At 44.4% G+C, this 19,067-nt stretch overlaps 1 protein-coding gene across 1 annotated transcript in view; it reads right to left on the bottom strand.

Annotated features, from left to right (window-relative positions):
• RAP1B (RAP1B, member of RAS oncogene family) overlaps positions 1 to 12,869 on the bottom strand; it is a 31,710-nt gene extending 18,841 nt beyond the window's left edge. The window contains exon 1 of the mRNA XM_035333836.1: positions 12,712 to 12,869. The gene's annotated coding sequence lies outside the window, so the exon portion shown is untranslated. The remainder of the gene's footprint in view (positions 1 to 12,711) is intronic.
• Between the last annotated feature and the right edge of the window lie 6,198 nt (positions 12,870 to 19,067).

The raw sequence follows: 19,067 nt of genomic DNA, 5'->3' as shown, positions 1-19,067 counted from the left end.
AATCACGGTACTTGATAAAGCTCTTGCTCCTCCAGTTTATGCAGATGACTGGACGATTCATCCAATAAATCACTGCTCATTCTTCAAAGGGCATCTTTGAACGAACACCATTTGAACAGAAGGAGGAAAGCTTAAGCTTCCTCCACTGGAAAGGAAGCATTTTAAAAGGTTCACATCTTTCAAGGCCCTTCTACACAGAACTTGCTTTCAGCTTCTGCCCTGATCAGATAAAGTGGGGAAAAGTGCCTCTTGGACATTTTCTGGAGAGCTTTCTTGAAGCGTGTCTCCAGACAGAGATGAACCAAAGCGATGATCCTAAGGAAGTCAAGGAATAAAAATGCTCTTTTAGTGATGACTGAAGAGGCTGCACACTTACTGCCTGTAAAGCCTTCCTAAAAAGCAACCACACAATGAAGAACTCAGAATTCAGGCAAGTTCAAATACCATTTGAGGCATCTGGACTCAATATGACAGTTATGAAGACAAGTTTTTGGGGGGTTAGAATTTAGTTTGCTAGTTTTTGTTCAACTCCTTCAGCCTCAAATTTTGGTTTCTGATTCAGCTCTGTTACCTGTCTGAGGAATGGGAAAGCCAATCAATCAATCTTTCCAAGTGATATTAAACCAAATGAGGCTGGAACTGGATCTCACCTCCAGGCCAAAACAGGAACTAAACACATTCAGTCCTTGAAGATATCCCTGAGACTTGCTTATGCGAACTAGTTGTTCAGGTATGGAATTAAGCAAATAGTCCTTCCCAGAAGCATTATCGTTCTCAGAACTTTACAGGCACTGCTCTCATGTTCAGGTCTTGATGTACTGGTTGTATTGTTCAGTGCGTTCACTGAAATTTTCATAACTCTTCTGCCTCTGCATATTTATCTCTTCAGAAGAGGTGTTTTATTAGAACCACCTTGGGAACAGTGCTCTTAAACTCCTCTCAACTCTTTCCATAAGTGATCTGAATGACAGATCAAGCAAATTATCTGACTTGTTTACCTGCTTACCAGTTGAGAAATTCACTATGGAAGAAAAACCCTACTTCTCAGAGAGAGGATATTAGCCCTGAGATGTAATGACAAGACAGCGGTCAGACATTTCGAAGAACAGCTCTAGCTCATTGACAGGACTAGGTCACTCTGACCAAGGCCAGAGGATTGTATCATCCAAGGAAACGTGCTTCCCAGCTCTGGTACTGACCAAGCCTAAATCTTTGTAATTGCCTGGGCTATCCAGATTCCACCAACTGTTGAGTCTCTTGGTTTAGAGCTCTTTCTTCGTTGGAACAGGTGGTTAGGGAGAACATGGGTTATTCTTACCATTCCTCAATTATTTACAAAATGAGAAGTCCTAAATTCTTAACCCTAAACTCCAAGCTGAAGAGGGTTTTCTCAGTCCATTCACTTCCACAAGCTTTTAGATGTTTTAGGAATTAAAACAACTCATATAATCCTTGCTCAACAGGGTGATCTCCCTTACAAGAGTTGAGTTAAAATACTCCAGAGTTGACTTTATCACACTTATCTACAGAAAACATTATTCCAAAATCAATTCGAGACAAGACACAACAAAAAGATAAGGTCTAATTGAAGACGCTTATACTCAAGCCTCTGGGAAGAATAGCTAATCCATTACTAATGCAGACTTTCTGGAAGCAAATCAGTTGTTCAGTAAACAAAGCTATAACTTGTTTCTAGTTTTTACCTGATTTTGACACCTTTTTGTCACGACAAGAGGCTATTACAGAAAGAAAATGATTTATCAGTTAGCTAGCTAGTTCTTCTGAGCCCTAATACAGCAGTTTTTCTTGAACAAAAGAAAATTATCTTCAAAATTTCATTTATCTTCTAATATGTAAACTGATGCCAGAGTATCTTCGAAAACTTGCCTGGACGATTAAACTTACCCAGTGACACGAAGTCATACTAACCACCCGAGAAAGAGGCAGAGACGCAAAACCAAGTTACTGCAGCACAAGCACGGCACAGATGTTTAAGTTACTACTTGAACATCCCATGGGGATCCTCATCCTACAGAGATAACCAAGTTTTATTCCCATCATTGAAGTGAACTACCTTGATTGGTATGACATACATGGAAAAGTTCTGCAATGGAGCTAGCACACTAGATTCACATGCAAGCTTGCCTTTGGGTTGTTCCAAGGTCTATAATTAGTGTAACTGGGTAATTTCCCCCCCTCCCAAAGTCAAAGTTACCTCCCAACTAGATTTTAAATCTGAACACACACCTGATGCATGTTCTAAGGCTGAAAACCTCATACTTGAAGCCACAGGTATCTCAGGATGAGAGGTTCCAAGCGTGAGACTTAACAGCCATGCACAACTTGCAGTAGCTTCATACCAAGAGTAAAAACCCAGCTTGTTTCAAAACAAGTGATGCAATGAACACTCTTCAGCTACTAAAAATAATGCAATGCTCCAATACTGAGCTGAAGTTTCAGTTTTATGCAAAAACTCAACTATGCCAATTCAGGTTTTATAAGGGACTCTAAATTAAGTTATATTAAGCCTATTTAAGCCTCAGTTGGACTTTGTAACTTTTATCAGATTTATTTTGGTAACTGTTTGCCATGACACCTTTTCTTCCAGTCTCAGTAAAACAGCCACCACCCCCCAGAGTTGTTTGTGCACGTTCTCCCAGTCTGACTTCCAGCTAAAACAACGATCTCAGAATTTCTGAAGAAACTGAATTGCAAATGTTTTTGATGCTCGCAAAGAAAAATCCAGGCAGACAGTAAGTAGAAAGAGCACTCAGATTTTTAAATATACTACAAATATATTAAATTCAGAAAAAGTATAATTATCACATTATAATATCTTGTCAGCCATAAACTAAGTATTCAACTATGCAGCAAGTTTTGAGAGCCGAGACAGCAATTTTACAGCTGTAAGCCTGTCTCTACTCTCCTTAGAGAAGGACCAGTATTTAGCTCTAAAACTTATTAACTAATAGACTGCCTGAACTTATTAATTAATGGACATGGTGAATCTGCCAGGCTTGACCTGATACACATTCCAGTGCCTCCTTCTGATTAACAGCAGATTTGATCATTTGGTTCTCCTTGTAACCGTTCTAGTAAATTTTATCTTTCAAGTTACAAATAGAGACAAAAATAGCAGGACTACAAGTGAGGCATGCAAGTTTTCAGAGTCAAGATACTTCCCTTGTAAAAACGCACTTCTGCAGTTTGAAAGTTACATCAAAAAAATAAGCTTGCCAGTTGGCCTAAGATGCTCCTCTTAGGAAAAAAGGCAGCTTAACTCCAGCCACAGAAACAAGACCTACCCTTGAACTCCACGCGCTATCTGCATAACATCTGCCAACCTTAGCTCTCCTCTGCTTGTGCTGCTGAACCCATCCAGCCTCGTGACAGGATTCCACCTTCAAACATACGATGACACGGAGTCCAGCTGCAATTCCAGGACGCCCTGAATCTTTGTCCCTCCTGCCAGTTTGTCTCCATAATCTATGCATCATGTACAGTCCTGGCAATATGAGAGCTTGTGTTCTTCCATGCCTAGTCGCTCCGTCTTCAATATTAAAAGTTGGATTTCAGTCCTGGTTTGTTTATACGACTTACACATCATCAAAGCACAGATATTTCACTCATCACTACATCACCTTTTGTTACTGGCCACTGAAGACTGGCTGGCGTAGCTCCTTTGCATGCAGTTCTTCAACCACCACCTGAAAAGTTCCTGTTTCCAGTTAGAAGCTAACAACATCATGAGATACTGAAAAAAATTCCAAAGTGCAACTTATGCCAAAATATCCTTCTACAGTATGACTTACAGTCGCCCTATTACAACTCAGGATAGTAGCCTGAGATCAGTCTTACCAATTCTCATATGCCATTCTAATTAAGATTATAAGTTTTATCTGTCGAAAGGACACTGATCCTATGCAAATTGAGAATAGTAGGTACTAGCAATCATTACAGCAACAAAATTAGCTCTTCTGTGATAAATGAACCATAACAGAAAAGTCAAGTAATTGTAGCTCGTGCCTGTTTTGAGCTCTCAATCAATGCTTCCTTAATAGAAGCATGGTTATTTGAACGTGAGCAAACATTACTCGAGTTATGCATAATTTCATAAACAGTTCCTTTTTTAAAGCTTAAGAGTTCCGTCATGAGGTTAAGTTAGACAAAAAAAAAAGCGCACACCCAAACCACCAGCAATAACTACCATCTTCTCCCACACGATTATTCTACTTCTGCAATAATGGAGGTGTGACTTAATCACTTCTTTTCACAGTTTGTTAGCTGAATCCACCAATGAAGGTGAGTTCGCGCGAGATATGAAGCACTTCATTGGAAAATTTCTTTAATGTCAGGGTGGCGAAACCCTGGAACAGGCTTCGTCGCAGGGTTGTTGATGCCCTGTGCCTGCCGGTGTTCAAGGGACTGTTGGACAGTGCCCTCAATAACTTATGGCTAGCGCTGAAGTGGTCAGGCAGTTGGAGTGGATGATCTCTGGTGGTCCCTTCCAACTCAGCTCTTCTATCCCAGAGCATCCTGCTCTGTTAGTGGCAGCAAGGCAGGAACACCGTGAACCAGGGATGGCAGCTCCTCGGGCAACATCCGACTCTCAAACACACCTCAACTAGAAGACGACAGCTGCAGAAGTTAACCCCAACCCCAAAGGCCCGCACAGATGCACAGACAACTTGTTTGTTGTTGAGGCAACTGCTAAGTTGTTGCAGCTTCATACCAGTGTTTAAAAAACACCAAAATAAATGCTAGCTTATCTTCACATGCCAAGCTGTGATCTGCAGTAGTTCTGCCTCTGCTTTGTGAGCAGCCGATGCATCTCAGACAGGCCCCCCCCCCCAAAGTATTATTGAATGGGTCAGAAATTTCCGAGAAGGAAAAATCTGACAAGCAGGAGCCCAAAGAGAAGCAATTCATGTTTTTAAGCCTAAGCTCACACACACAGTGACACCTACACACAAAGCTAAATAATTTTAACCAAATGAATTTGAATCACACTCAGCCCCACACCGCTATTACACAGACTGGATCTTTAGTGAGTTACCAAATTAGTATGGGTTAAACTTGATTAAACAAGTCTCCACAAGAGTCTATTTCAATCTTCTGAAGATCAGCCTAGTTCTTGTTCAGACCACAGTTTTTGGTTCCTCTACATCTTCAAAGCTTGTCATTTACTGGAGAAACCTGTAGTTCCTTAAGATTTGCTTTGCTGTTAAGTTAAATCAAACGTGTACTTTCACAGGGCAGCAGATGATGTCCAAAGCATACCGAAATTTAAAGTCAACTCCAGAGGTTTGGACAGGAAGACCTTTCTATATACAAAGCAGCGTGCCTGGTCATCTAAGAGTCATCTATTATTCAGACTAGGACAATCACCACGCTATTTGAACAGATATTACCACCACAGCCTAAACATTTTCCTGAACGAGTTTTACCTCCAGGAAATCAAATATACACACCTCAAAACAATCTGTATTTTGGGCAAAGCCTGAGTGGAAGAACGACTTTTCAGTCTACCCCACGTTCCAGTGAAGCAAGTTTATCCTTCACAAAACCACTCTTATTTCCACATCGCTCAGGGAGTTCCCAGTATGGCCACTGCATCCTCTTTTTGGGTTTTCGACGTGCGACTTCAACCTTCTGTAGATAACGCTGCGAATGGTTCCCTACCTTCACGTCTACTGTAACAGCAGGTTCAGCATTCAACTTCCAGAAGGTTTGGGCTTTCCTTTATGAAACGTACAGCACAGAATTTCATTTTTAAAAAGCACTCTGCATACAGTTAACTAAGTAAGAGTTAACATGATTTGAGACTACAAATATTTTCAACTCGAGAAATTTGAAAGAAATATATTTGCAAACTGCATCTTAAGATCTTGCCTCTAGTTAGGAGCAGGATATACTTCCAGCGAGCAAGACTATACTTATTGGCTGCTGTAGTTAAGTCCAAACTAACGTGCATGTAATGTTGCTTCTTCATTAACATGCTGGCTAGACAGGACCTGGATTCCTAGCAGAAAAGGAAAAGGCAGCTTTAGGACTTCTTGTATCTTTGTCAAGAAACGAACTGTACAACCTATTCGTTCTTTTCACTGACGGCTTCACACGTAGTACTCCATTTCCTCACTCTAATTCCTGCTCGCATAGACACAGCATTTCTCTTCTGTGATTCTTTTAGGAATTTGATGAAAAGCAACACAGATCAAAAAGATGCCAAACACTCGCACATAGAGTGGCCTAAAGCACTTTATTGTAAAACTGCGCTTTCAGCTACTCCGTTTTTGCAAAACTTCAGCCACCACACTTTGGTTTTCTATGCAAGATCTCTGGCTGAACCTCAACATAGCTCAGGGCGTTTCCTGAAATAAAAGGTTGAGGTAGATGAGGAAAGGAAAGAGCATCATAAAAAAAAAAAAGCAACGGGCATACTCAAACATAAAGCAAGGTGAAAAGGTAACAAACTGAAAGAGCATGCGATGAACAAATGAGTGTGATTCAGAAATGCTTGTTTCTCTCCAGTATTCAGATATAAAAAGCAAGCAGAAAATTCTGCACCAAAAGTAAGAGCATGTGAAAATCAAGCATCTAGTTAGAAGGAAAGTTAGAAACGCCTGGATTTATTGTGGGATCACAAGCTTCCCCCTGCTGGTCTCCAAACTCATTCAAAACCTAGAATGATGTATAATCAAGTAACAGGATGCCTCTTGCCTCTTCAGCGAGATATCTCCTAATCTGCTGCATAAATCAGATGAGATTTATGAGAAAGACGGAAGAGTGATTCTCTAGCATGACAGTCAGCTATTTTTGCCTCTTCCAGTGTTCCTGCTCGATGCCACAGGACTACTAGACGGTCTCCTATGTTCCACCAAGTGCTGAGATGACAATTGGCACCCATTTCTAGAAGCACGGCATATTCTCCAATAACTAGTGTCAGCAAGAAGTTGGGTTTGTAGCAAAGCATTTCACAGCACGTTAAGAACACAAGTCCAAGGCAACTCGACTTGGGTGCTTCTATTCAGTGAGTACCGATGATGTTAAATGACTTTGGAAATTCATCTGTGGACTGGTAATAACTTGGGCAAGAACTCTGAGGATGAATTTGTACTCGCAAACAACTCGCATTTCTGATGCTGCTCATGGTGGAATCCATGAGAACACAGAGCACTTCCATACGCTTGGGCAACATAACAATATGTATAAATAACAGCACAACGTGGTTAAGAACACCATGTTCACCATCAATTCTCCCTTTAAAACAAGTCAGAAGGGTGACAGAAAGCCAGTCTGATATACCCTCATACATACACACTAACTATACAACTGCAGGAGCACAAGAATCGAGATTTTGCAGGCTGTATTAATTTACATACTTTTCCACTCCTGAGAAAATCCTTTAACAATGTTGTCTGCAATAACCAACGAGAAACTAGGCAGGGTATGTTTTATGGGTCATCTTTTTTAAGGACATCAGGCTTTTGGAACATTATCTTGTAAGCAGTTTCATAATGAAAGATGAGAGAAGGGTTACCGACTGCGTCTTACAATGTCTTAACAATTCACCTTACCTACTTAAGGCTTGCAAGATTAATAAGCAAGAGGTTCCTGCCCTTGCACTTGACCACACAAGCTGGACACACAAGCATACAGTTCAGTCTCAAGTGTAAATATCACCTTATAACAAATAAACCCAGTCCTAAATATTATGTCATGGAGAAAGGTTCTTAAATAACTTCCATTTAACAGATTACCTCTGTGCTACAGTCCAATTTGCTCTCCTCCACATTTAGACAAAAAAAACAAGATGTGCTTCAGCTTTCCACTCCTCTTCCAGTGAGTCACTTTTGGGGAAGTATCAGACCAGGTGTTACAGAAGTTTTACTGCATGCAAGAATTGTGCAACTTGGCTATCAGTTTTGTCCAGGGTCTGGGGCAGTACAAATGGTTTTCAGCTTATTAACTTCATTTTTAATACAAATTTGACTGCATGTGAAGCTAAGTTTTTAAAAAATGAAGTAGCTGCTCTAGTCCTACATCTCTTGAACACACACTGATTTCCGTAATGCCGAAGAAAGTCCCACAGCTAGTATCGTTCAGGTCCTCCTCCTGCCTCCTCTAGCTCCCTTCTGCAGCTCCACACAGGTAACTCACACGTGTCTGCAGCTCATCTTTAAGACACATGGTGGTTCCCTTTTTGCTTCTTCTCGATACACAAAGAATGCCTGAAAGAGTTTCCCTTTACTGAAGACATGAAAAAAAAATCAAGACACAACTGACGAGGCTGCAGAAGCAGGCTGTGTGGGGAAGAAAAAAAAAAGAGAAGACTCCAAAAGCTAAGATAATTAACACAGAGCAACAAAAAGGAACACTTGCAGGGACTATTTGTATTTGGAAGTTATTTTAGATTAACTGAAGAGGAGGCTGGCCAACATGCATGATTTGGGCAACAGATAGCAAATTCATTTCAGAAACAGCTTTGACCAACTTATTTCATGAAGTTATGAAGTAGGCCATACTAAAGAAAATAACCTTGCTGAATTGCATCTTTTCCTTTTGCTTGACAAAACCAGAATTAATAAAACCTTATAGTTGAAGCAAGTAAGGTTAACAGTTAACATTCACATCAACATCAATGCATTTTGATGCTAAGAGCACATTTTCTTCAGAGTTTCTATGAGGAAAGCCAGGAATTACAGGTACAGATGCTTGCTTTAAGGTTTGTCTTCAGTTAATGAAAATAAACTCATCTCCTGTTCCAGTTCTTCAACACTGTCCAGACATTTAATGATACAAAATTTCTCATGGCCCTAAGATTTGGGTTACATTGAAAATTATTTCATGAATTAGGAACACCACCACCCAGTATCCTTTTTGCAGAAGAACTGGTCGAATAATTAGGATTTCGAGCACCTTCCTGTGTTGTAACAGCTGCAGGAACGATACAGGGATCTGAGCAGCCAGGGGTTCCCTGACGAGGATCTCAGGCTGGAGGGAAACACGAGATGCTGTTTTTGTGCCGCAGGACGCAAGCGCTCGTCCACGAGAAGGGCCAGGCAGGCTCTCCCACTTCTGCACTCTGGTCTGGCCTTCCTCCCTTGGCCGAGGTTGAACTAACCACGTTTACTGTAATTGGCAGTCTCTTTTCAGAGTTGCAGAGCAGGGATTTACTTCAAACGACATCAGCTCCTCAGATTAATAACTAGAAAGCTGAGCAGGACAACGTGCTCGATGCTGCCAAACGCCTCCTCTCCTGCCTGCTTCAGCTCCGAGCAGCTCCTTTAGCCTTGCTTCCCTGTGGGGTCTTAAAGTGCCTTCACCCCACTCCTCCACTGAGGGACGGTGCTGGGAAAAACCCTGCCTTTGAGGGGAGAGCATCCTGAAGAGCTAGAGGGCCCACAACTCATTGTGTATTTTGAAAGTCACTCACGAGGCAGATTGCCAACATGGTGTGTCCAGCCTTCCTCCCTTTCCTTGTCGCTAGAAGACCACACGGATTGTTGGGAGTTCATAGCAGCACGCAGATATGTGCACAGTTTAAAAATATGAAATAAAAGAAGAGACCTTTTTAGCTGCCCAGTGTTTCTTTAGGTATTCTAAAGCATGGGATGCAAGGGCTGCAAGCCAGAACTCACCGCCACTTCCGAAGGTAGCCTCGCTCAGTTGTGCTATCAAGAAACAATCTGCACCATCAGACGAGGTCTCTGACTGTCTCCAAACACTGCTTGCCTACTACAAGCAAAGCATCACAGCCTCCTAAGAAAGTCACTTTTACTCTGCCTATCCCACTCAGTTTTCTCATGTTTGACAGGCCCTGAGAAGGAAGCAACACATGAGATGCTGAGTGAGATGCTCAGGTTCTCCTGCAGTCGACTGCTGAACAACTTTGAGAAGTGTCAAGTAATGAAGCAGGTCCCCTATTAAATGCCTTCCAATAACAAAAAACCACCGTCCTCTTCCCTGCTTTATCTGAGAAGAATACAATCAGACTATCTCAACCATATGTGAGCAGGAAAACAAAGTCTGCCTTCAGATAGGAAGGTGTAGCTGCTGCAGTCACTCCCTCCATCTCTCCAAAGAAGGAGGCTGTCTAAAATATCCCTCTACCTGACCTAGATGCGACAGAACTCAGCAGAAGCCTGCCCCAGCTCAGTGGGGACTCAATACGCTGGTATTACAGAGTATTTCAGTCTGCTCCTGTATCTGTTCTGAGACAGAAGAGTGGCACTGCTTGCAACCACAAGCTAAATACAAGCTTCTGTTGCATGGGGTATACTTAGCCATCTATTTACTAAGAGTAATTCTGATTAAAACTCACAATAGCTTGAGAGAAATGGCAGAGCGTGCCCTGGAGAATTACAGGGCGCTCTCAGAAGTCAGTTAGGTATCTGAAAGTCATCTCAGCGTTACTGGCCAAGGACCCAGCTATTGTCTCACCATCCACCCAAGGATAACAGCACGCCTGTTTTTAATCCGTATGCTATCCCTGCCCTTCGGAGCACCTCTCTAGCTCAGAGCAGGCAGCAGAGCGCTACGGATGCCAGGACTGGCACTACAGCAGCGCACACACCGAGTACTCGAGTACTTCTGTGACTCCTGCACTTCTCATATTCCAGACGATAGGTGGACACCTATTTATTTCAGTTCCCGTGTTTACTAAGTGCTAGATCACAAGCTAAGTCATCTTCAGCACGCTTCCTTTCTCAGCCATACTAGTAATTTCTTTCTGCTTTTGTAGGCTCTCACCTAGATTCCCATCTGTTTGCTTCTGCTCCAGAAAGGCTCACAAATTAAAGACAGTCAGCTTCGCTCTGTAAAACTGGCACACCACAAAGAAAACTGTCATGGCTCACTTCAGATTTATTTTTGATGACCTGTCCTGCAGCAGAGCTTGAGAACGGAATAGCAAAATTTTAATTACACTCAGAAAACTTATCTGGTGCACGCATACAGTAATCGAAGCAGGACCTCCAGTTACAAACAGTACAAAAGACTATTTTTTTTTTATATGACTTCTGTTTTTATGCTTACAGTCTCTCAGCTCTGTTTTGTGCTTTAATTCACCCCCAGGCAGCCAGGTGCCAAGTATGATCAGCTTTGCTAAAAAAAATAATAAAAGAAAGGATGCATGACATTTATAGCATATGGAGCAACTCAAACCTCAGCTATTTAGCTACATAAAGCCTTACCTACAGTAAAGGCCATTAAGCTTTACCCTCCAGTTGCAAGCTAAACTTGAAGTAGTTCATACAAGTGCATGAAAAGACCCGGAAAACATGCAGGCACCAAGGATGAGAAGACTGCACATCGCTATTTATAAAGTTCATTTGCAAAGCCTTTGGTGCAAACAATCAAGGCAAGCTTCAGTATTCCCTCAGCTCGTTTTTAGCTAGCATGAAGTCTACAGCATAGACTTGGAACAAGAGTTTAAATAAAAAGGAACAGATAAAGAAAGTGAAAACACTCGACTGTACTAGAAATTAAGTTCTGTTTTCCCAAAGCTTGAGATTTTAGCATCAAACTAAGTCATCCCAAAGCAGATCGTTGGGTTCATTTTCCAAGTTTTCTGTGGAGGAGCAAAGAACCTCTTTCCAAAGGGAAACGTGTTTATTTTTGAGTGGTTACTATATAAGACAATGTGATTGCTTCGTTATCTCTTAATTATGCAAAAAAGAAGAGTGTTTCATTGCTTTTTTTTCTTTTTTTTTTTCTTTTTTTTTTTTGGTAATGGTGATTTCAATGTACAGTTTGCCATGGAAGAGTACCTAAAAAGTCTTTGTCACTCACCGTCTATGTACTTCAACTTGGGATAAAGCACAGCTGTTACATGGTGGAAATAGCAAGTTACTCTACTCAAAACACCCAAACGCAGGAAGACACAGGCAAACCGTGCGATTTTCGGGCAGGGCACCTCGGAAGCATCCCCTTTATCGGCCCCGTTACCACCTCGCTGCCGTGCCCATGGCACGGGGAGGACTTTGCCTCCCCCCGGACGAGGCGGTGAGCCTCGGGCCGGAGCCCTGGCGCCCCACCACCCTCTTTTTGTCATCCAAGGCCAGCCCCAAGGCTCTCGCTTCGCTCTGCTCCTTCTTAAACTTCGCTGTGCCTTCCACCTCCGCGCTCGGACGGGAGGGGCCGGCATTGTGTCGGCTCGGGAGGTTTATTCGGGGGAGAAACGAAGGGGTTGCGCCGGCTGGGCGCAGGACCAGCTCTTCCCTTTGCTGCCACAGCCGAGCCGGGCCGGGCCGCGTCCCTTCCGGCCTCGTCCCCGCCGCCACCCCCGGGGGCTGAGCAGCGGGGCTCGGCCCCGGTCCCCCCCCGGAGCCCCGGGCGGGCGGAAGCGGCGGCGTGCGGCCGGACGAGGTGGGGCCCGGCTCGGACTTCCCGCTGCCGGCACCGCCGCCGCCACCGGGGCTGGGGCTGGGGCCCGGCCCTCCCCGGGCGCCTCCCCTCGCCCCGCCGCCGGGGCCGCAACTTTCCGCCCCCGCTCCAACTTCGGCCGCGGGCACCGGCGGCGGGGCGAGGGCCGGGCACGGCCCCTCCACCCTCCCCCGATCCCCCCCCCCCACCCCCCCGTCCCTCAGCCCCCCGCTCCCGGGCGGCCCCCGCGCCTCGAGGCGGCGGCGGCGGCTCCGCCATGTTCAGCCTGCTGCCCCTTCTCCCCTCCCAGCCGCCACCTTACCGGACAGCGCCTCCGCTCCCCGCCCGCCGGCCGAGCCCGCTGCCCTGCGCTGCGCTGCCCTGCGCTGCGCTCCGCTCCGCCCGCCGCCTCTGGCTGCCTGTGCCGGGGCGCGGCTTGGGGCCGTCGCCGTGACGCCGCACGGCCAGCCTCGCTCTGGCGGCGGGGCGGGGACGGGAAGGGAAGGGAAGGGACGGGAAGGGAAGGAGGGGAAGGAGGGAGGGGAAGGAGGGAGGGGAAGGGCTGACCCCGCCGCCGCGCTGCCACCGCGCAGGCGCCCGGCCCCCTTCCCTTCACCCCCCGGCCCCCTTCCCTTCAGCCCCATCCCCTCGGCGCTGCCCCCCCCGAGGGGACGCAGACCCCCGGGGTTGTCCCCCCGGGGTTTGTCCCGGCTGCAGGGGGTCGTGTGCTCGTCCCCAGCTCTCCGTGCGGCCCCCAGCGTCCCCACACCCCCGGTGTGACAGAGCTGTGGGTTTGGGGGCGGCACAAACGTGGGGCCGAGCGCTGCGCTGGGCATGTAATGGTCGTCCTGGGTCAGTTCTGAGGAGAAATGGCAGGGATGTGGCTCTTCCACCTCCGAAAGGCTTCGGGGATCCATGGATGAAGAGTGTATCAAAACCATGACGTGCCACTACGTGTACACAGCTCCTTACGCCTCTGGATGCGAACCGGCTGCCGTTAGCCCTGCGCTACAAAGCAGGGTGCCCGTGACCTGCAAATAAATTCCTCAGCGCTTCTCTCTCATTTCCCCACTAAACAACATCATTGCCTCTCCCCCACGCTTCTCCCTCATTTCCACGTTAACATCACCCCCTCCTTCCCTCCCACCCATCAGTAATATTTTCCAGTTACAAATACTTCCGCTGATAAACGTTAAAAATAATAATTTATGTTTCTGGGAGGAAAAAAAGGGGAAAAAAAAAGTAAGCAAATAGTTAACATGGTGCGCTGAGATAAAACTTCAGCTCAGAGGAAGTCCACGGCATGGTGTGTGAAACTGACAGGAAGTTGCAGGGAGGCTTCTGGCAAGGAGAGTGGGTGTGGAGGAAGCGCAGGCTCTCTGTCTGTAGCACAGAGATAGAAAAAGGAAAAAAAAATAAAAAAGATTATGTTTATCCCCGTTGCACGATGGAGAGTTCCTCGCTATGGATGTCTGGGGGCTGTACAGCTTGGAGCGGGTGTGTGGGAGATGCTGGAGGTCAGAGCAAATGCGGTCAAGGAGTGACCGGTGATTTATCCGCCCTTGGTTGGAGAAGCTTCATCGAGGCTCATGGCACCGAGAAAGTAACACATTTAGAAAACATTTTCGAGTGTTGCTTCCAAATCCCAGACGTCATAAAATCTCCAAAGTCCAGGCAAATCTCTCGGTGTTTTACAGCTTAAACCCTCATGTAGTACTTTGATAATGAATCCCTGTAAATGACGGATAATGCCGGAGAGCTTGGGCGGTGAGAAACCGAGTACGCAGAAACCAGTCCTTCCTCGGCGGGGCATCCTATGTGGGGCAGAAGTCACAAATCAGATGTCAAAACCGATAGCATCTCCGGAGTAAAAACCATAAGAGCATCTCTTGCAACAATTAACTTAGTAGTATATTTACTCACCAAACAGAAAAAAAGGTTTCTTTAGATGTTTTCTGTAAGTAGATATTATTATCAGCTCCCAGAGACAATCATTATACAGATTAAAAGAACGAACAGAAAGATGCATCCTCTGCCATCACAACTTTCATCGGTGACCTAGATTAAACCCAAATAACAAGCGGCGTTCAGAGAACAGATGTGTGTCGTTGCCATAATAATGTTTTACAGTGTGCCATTAATTACCCCGTGTTTTATAGGCTGTGGGGCAAGTGTTGCTCTTTGCTACACAACAAGAAAACAGGAAGGGGCCTTTGGGAGTTTGAACGAGTCTCCGGCGAGCAGATCTTGCTGTTTGAGTTTCACACGGGGGAATCTGAAACCTGATATTTTAAAAGAAGTGTACGCACACATATATACACATATGGTTTACTTAATATAGACAGGCTTGAAAATTGATCACAATAACTAGAAGAAACAGGTGATTAGGATCCATTCTGAGCAAGAGACTGAGCATTCCCTTTTCCCAGCCCTCTGGACTATATATTTTGAATGTAAATTGGGCCCCTAAGTTTGGATTTGACTATGAATCATTTGGTTAATCCTCAGCACAATTTTTAAACCAGCTTTACTCATATCAATGTGACTGGTGAGTAGAAATTGGGTACGCTTAACAGGCTGGTACGCTGCACGGCTCATTCTGCTCAGCTCGTTGTGTGCCTAAGATGTGCCTGAGCCGCTCACTTCTGGTTACTGCGTGGCGTAGCAACTCCCCAAGGAGCCAGAAACGTAGAAGAAATGGGGGAGATGGGGCTGAAGGGCTGTTGTATTGAATAGTGACAGCACAGCCACATTGGCTTTCCTTCTCAGTGCTCTAACTTATGTTCCCTGATTTTCCAGATGCCTGCCTGTACTTCAGAAACCTCTCCTGTCCAGGACCTGCACGTAGCTGAAGCTCATGGGACGTTCAGCCCACTCACCACTAACACAGTGAACTGCCTGGTAATGTCGTGGCTGTTGGGAGGAACAGGTGAAAGAGAACACAGAAGATCCTTTTTGGTGGAAGAAAAGGATGAGAATATTGACAGATCTGGTTAAAAATGCTGAGGAATTACTGGGGGACGGACAGACGGACGGACAACAGTTGATAGATTATTTGTGTAAAATGAAGGACTTTAAAAAATGATGCTTTAATCGAAGTTTGACAGGATGGCCTTTGGTCACTTCCACGTCATTTTCTTCTAACTTTGCCTGCATTGTTTTCACTCAGGCTGCATGGGTGTTGGAGGGAGGAATGTGGCGTTCTGTGCACTGTAGTTTCATTACAGCTGAAATGCAGCCATCCCTGGGACAGAATGCAGAGCATGCACTGCCAGCAAACTCTGGAGTTTAATGGGCACACGGTGCCAGAGAATGTTATCCGGGCCCTGTGCCAATTAGTTGTGAACTTTTCTAGAAATTTGTCCTAGAGGGACCAAAATGTCATCTGGTTAATCGAGGAGGTTGCTTTGCTTTCTGAGAGGAAGCAAAGATCTTGTCTTTTGTGGTGAATGGACCGAAAGGGTTTGATTCTTAGCTCGAAGGCTGTGTTGTTCCAGCAAGAGGGTGTTTAACAGGTCAGAATGTGCTTTGGATCGCAAGAGTAATAAGGAGACAACATCTCCTACACTAAAGAAAACTGTCTGTTATCTTTGAGGCATAGCTGTGTGAGATATCTTTCAGCTATTCTTTATCCTTCAACATGATTTTTGTTTAGTGTTTCTCCACACTTGGAAGATGTAGTAGCGTACGTGGGGAATCCCTGCCTGCCTGAATAGCTCCTTCAGACATTTCAGAGACATGTCTTCCCCTGTAAACTCTGAGCAATTTCTCTGTGTCTTCTCATCTGTTCAGACAACTCAGACTGAGAATTTTACACTGATGATTATCATTTCTACCAGTTCATCATCTTAACTTCTGACATAGCTTCCATTTGTGCATCTCTCCATCCTAATCTCTCTTGGTTGCATCCTCTTGATGTATTGCCAATTATTAATCAAAGTTGTTCAAACTGGGGCTTAATCACAAACTTGACTGAAACTTAACTCCAGTTTTTTATTCCTGAGTCTTTTTCACTTCTGTCATTTTCTTCATTGTTGAGGAAAACTCTAAATCTCTTCTTCCTCCAACTTCTGTTGAATGAATGATGTTTCCTATCTCATAGGGATGTTTGACTCTCTTGACATTTGTCTGCCAGTATCTCTTACTTGTCTGACTCTCTCACTACTGCAATCTAAATCGTAAGTGTCCACATTTGCTTACTGGGGTGTCATTTTTTAAAATTTGTTTTCTCCTGTCTTTGTGAGACTACTTTTTATATCACTGTAGTTACTTCAGATAAAGCATGGAATAGCTGTTTCACAACATGGCTGTTGTGAAAGCACAGAACTCTGAATTGCAGGGAGATTGTAGAAAATGCCATGAGCTCTGGAATTTAAACTCTTAAAAATAAGGATTAATTTGGTAAAAGGAAAAGCCTACTTTGTGTTATCCTGTGTTGAAAGATCTTTCAAACTGCATCGGACAACCAGCTGATCGGATGAGGAACAAGACTGTCACAGCAACAGAAGTGTTTTAAAAAAGGAAATGAAGAATAATGTGGAAATAGGGAATGTAATTACCTGGAGCAGAAAGTGTCCAGGGTATGGATTAGCACTTCTCTTAAAAAAAAAAAAAAAAAAAAAAAAAAAAGTCACATGTATTTTAACAATTTCAAAGCTTCAGACGTCTTACTTCCCTCCTTTTCCGAAAGGACACTTTGAGCAGCACATGATGCAGACAGAAGGTTACCGCCTTCTGAATCACCACCTCCTGTGATACCAGGACAGTTCTTCAAAGTCTTCCATAAAAGGGCTGGGTGCAACGACAATTATCTGATGATGACTGATTGAATCACACCTTAGATAACATGGCAGCATGAAGTTCTGAGCTCACGCTTAGTTTCCTCCATTTATAAGTCTGCATTCTTGCTGAGAATGACCTTCTTCACCCTGTTACCAGAGTTCTTTAAACAATGCACCGAGCAGAAAATCTGAATAGCCTGAGCAAGGACAGCACTGGGACCATAGTGGTGGTCCTATTTGGTCCTATTTAATCCTATTTTACCAGAACATTAAAGTACAGAATTTTAACTTGGGAAAGCAGTGTTCATAAGTTTTAAGGAATGTCAGTACCAACATTTTAACTATAGTTACCTTTCTTTGAATTTTCTTTCTCACTATTTTTTTTTTTTTTTAATACTCCTTTATATCCAGATTCAGGTTCTACTGAAAACAGAGGAAAAGTTACTGTTGATTTTAACGAGCTTTATACCGGGACTCAAATTTAGCCCTTGAGGGATATGCAACATTTAGCAATACTTGCATTTAAAACGTATATTCACTTCTGGTTTACCTCAATATTAAGACAGGAGCAAGTATATTTAATGATGACAGGTCTAAAAATACTCAGTATTTTCTGTCCTGCTTCCCCCAGCAGCAGAATTATGTCCCAATTAACACAACGATTTACAGTGAAATATAGATAGGATTTTTCTTTGCTTCCTTTCATTTCTGTCCACTTCAGAATCAAGCCTTAATTAACACAGTGGGCCAGAAGCATTCACAGGAATCTCTTGTGATCATTAGTTACGTTAGCAATTCATTAGTTTTGGTACTCAGGTTGGTTAGAAGAACAAAATGTACGGCACAGAGAGCAGAATGTATTTCATAACTCCATTACATCATTTTCTCCTCAGCTTGCTCTGTCAATGCGGCCTCGTTCTGCCATATCTTTCCTCTGGCCATGGAAGCTGTTGCTGAAACTACAAACCAGGAGGGAGGGCTGAATAGGGTTGTTAGAGTCGGCACCAAGGAATACACGTATTCCTTGTGTTTTAGCACTAGCCAAAAAGCATTTTTTTAATGAATCTTTTTGCAGAAAGAATGCAGTATCGTTTCTTTAGCTGATAAAAATTTCATTTTTTTTTTTTTTTAACCTCTTTCTTAGCAAGTCTGTAAGTGGCTAATCCCTCAAGCAGCTGTTTCATTAATGTGTTTACCAGTAATCCTAGTGCTTATTTTGGTTGGAAGGTAAAATGTAGTGAGCCAATATCCCCCATATAACCAATGAAAAACCAAGAAAATGTTGACAAGCTTGCTGTTTTTGGACGAGTGTGTTAGGGATGAATGATTTTGGGTGTGTTATACACAGCATAGCCAGCAGGTCAGAAGAGGTGACTCTCCCGCTGTGTTTAGTGTTGGTGCGGCCTCGCCCTGAATGCTGCGTGCTGTCTGGGCTCCACAGTACAAAAGGGGTGCTGAGGTGATGAGGATGACAAAGCTGGTATTGGGGCTGGCAGCCTCTCCCGTGAGGGCAGGCTGAGGCCCTCGGGCTGCCTGGGCTGGAGACAAGGAGGCTGAGAGGTGACCTCCTGGCTCTCTGCAGCTTCCCGAGGAGGGCGAGCAGGGAGGGAGGTGCCGGCCTCTGCTCCCCAGGACACATGGGGATGGCCCAGAGCTGCACCAGGGGGCTTCAGGCTAGGCACAAAGAAAAATCTCTTTGTGAGGGTGGCCAAACCCTGAAACAGGCTTCCTAGGAGGTGGTTGATGCCCCGTGCCTGCCAGTGTTTGAGGGGCATTTGGACAGTGCCCTCAGTAATGTGCCTTAACTTATTGCTAGCCCTGAAGCGGTCAGACAGTTGAGCTGGATGATCTCTGGTGGTCCCTTCCAACTCAACTATCCTATCCTATCCTATCCTATCCTATCCTATCCTATCCTATCCT

The sequence above is a fragment of the Oxyura jamaicensis genome, chromosome 1 (genome assembly GCF_011077185.1).
Source record: "Oxyura jamaicensis isolate SHBP4307 breed ruddy duck chromosome 1, BPBGC_Ojam_1.0, whole genome shotgun sequence".
Classification (NCBI taxonomy): domain Eukaryota; kingdom Metazoa; phylum Chordata; class Aves; order Anseriformes; family Anatidae; genus Oxyura; species Oxyura jamaicensis.
The sequence above is the reverse complement of the archived record's forward strand: the minus strand, read 5'-3'. Positions and strand labels throughout refer to the sequence as shown.